The sequence below is a fragment of the Pieris napi genome, chromosome 2 (assembly GCF_905475465.1).
Source record: "Pieris napi chromosome 2, ilPieNapi1.2, whole genome shotgun sequence".
Classification (NCBI taxonomy): domain Eukaryota; kingdom Metazoa; phylum Arthropoda; class Insecta; order Lepidoptera; family Pieridae; genus Pieris; species Pieris napi.
In genome coordinates, this window is record NC_062235.1 from 3,285,069 (window position 1) to 3,287,381 (window position 2,313).

Consider the following 2,313-nt stretch of genomic DNA (forward strand, 5'->3'; position numbering starts at 1 on the left):
AAAGCTTTTATAATTTCTGTTTCCACCATTTTACACGGCAACTTTCGTATATACCACAATATTACTCTGAATTTCAAAATATTGAAACACGTTAATATGAATGTTTATGGTTTTGTCTTTTCTTCTTCTTTAGGTTTAGGTTCATTCTATGTCGTTATTTAAAGGCAACATAATATATTTTGTTTGAAGGAACATCTATATCTCATTCTCTTGACTTGGCCACTTGGAGCGAATGCCAGAGACCAGAGCACCAAAAACCATGACCCAGTAGGCGACACAACAAAAAAGGCCGAGAGGTAGACCCATAAATAAATATACGTAGTTGGTCCCAAAGTTCTGTCAATGTCACATTATTTTTAAATTTCGAACATGATTTTATAAAAAAAAAATTGCATTATATTTTTGAATGTTTGACTATTGTTTTAAAACAAAAAACAATCGCTTTCCGTTATTTTTCACGATGGAGTGGACATTGAAAGAAAACCGAATAGCTGTTATTGCGTTGCACCGCTGTGGGCACTCGCCGAGTACCATTTTCAAGTTGCTCAAAAGTTTGAATATAACGCTTAGGTTTGTGTACCGTACTATTGATAGGTACAATGAAGTCTCCAGTGTTCAGTACAAGAAAAGAACTGGCCGGCCACGCTCCGCAAGAACACCAGCAGTAATCAAAGCTATCAAGGCGCGGATAGCAAGAAATCCTGTCCGAAAACAGAAATTGATGGCTTGGCAGATGGGTATTAATAGGAAAATAGTAAAAAAGCTTTTAAATGAAGATCTTGGTCTGCGAGCATACAAAAAAAGAGTGGGCACTTACTTAATGCTCGTCTAAAAGGAATAAGGCTTAAGAGATCGCAGGTGTTGTTAAAGCGGTACGCGAAAAACCGACACCGTGATATCTTCTTTACGGACGAAAAAAATTTCGATATTGAAGAGAAGTACAATAAACAGAATGATAGAGTGTACGCCAAGAGTTCTGAAGAAGCTGGAAATAAAGTTCCAAGAGTGCAACATGGAATCATCCATCATCAGTAATAGTCTGATTGGAAGTGTCCTATTACGGGCCAACTGAGGTTCATTTTTGCGAAAAGTGGGTCAAAACCAGTGCAAAAGTATACCAAGAGACGGTTTTGGACCGGCTTGTCAAAGACCTGCCCAGCACGCTATTTGTGGGACATCACTTCGTGTTCCAGCAGGACTCTGTGCCTTCACACACAGCCAAGACCACTCAAGCCTGGTTTGAGTGTCAAAACATCGACTCAATTAGACATGAGGATTGGCCTTTCTCCAGTCGGGACCTTAATCCTTTGGACTATAAAATTTGGCAGGTCTTAGAGAGGAAGGTCTGTGCTATACAACACAAAAAATTTGAGAGTCTGAAGTCATCTTTAAATAATGCAGTCACTGAAATCGACATGAATATGGTGCGTGCTGCGATAGACGACTGGCCGCGGCGCTTAAGGGTCTGTATTAAAAATAAGGGAGGTCATTTCGAATAATTTTATGCTATTTCTATTCCTTAATTAATGTACTATAAATTGATATATCACTCATTTAAAACTGATAAGTACTTTTGTTTTTATCATTATTTCCATTTATGACAGAACTTTGGGACCGACTACGTAAATATTGGATTTAATTACTGTACCACAGTTGATGTTGCCAAGAATCTAAGAGAGGGTCGTAGCTCCACTGGATTTTTATTCACTGGGCTTTGAAGTAAAGCAAAAGTTCAAAAGCATGAATGTGTGTTGTAGCGTGTATATGACCAAACTACTTGGTACTAGTCAAATTCTGTTCTCTCTTGAATATATATAATACAACAGGATACCAACTTGTTTCTGTTAAAACGAAATAGATTTCTCAACTTTTATTTATTTTCAGAAATATACACTTTCAGAAAGTAATCATAGAGTTTTGGCTAAATCAGTCTCACATTCAATTGCATAAATTACGCAAACAATAATAGCTAGTAGCAAGCATTTTCCTTAAACTAAACGAGGTATAAATTGTTCTAAAATAATTGACCATCTTAAGTAAAAACAAGTTATAACACATTGCGTGTTTTTATTTTTCTTTGATAGTGAATGAAGAAATTGCGACTTACATCAACTAATATAAAGATATTAAAACTACAACAACCATTTAATAGACCAGAATTTCATATATATAAATACTAAGTCACACTTTAAGTGTTCATTTAACATTTAATAAGATTTAACTATACTAACATTGAACACTGAAAAATACACCTACCTGAACATGTATCTATGAATGTTCCAAGATATTCATATTATTAGGAAAAGAATAAGG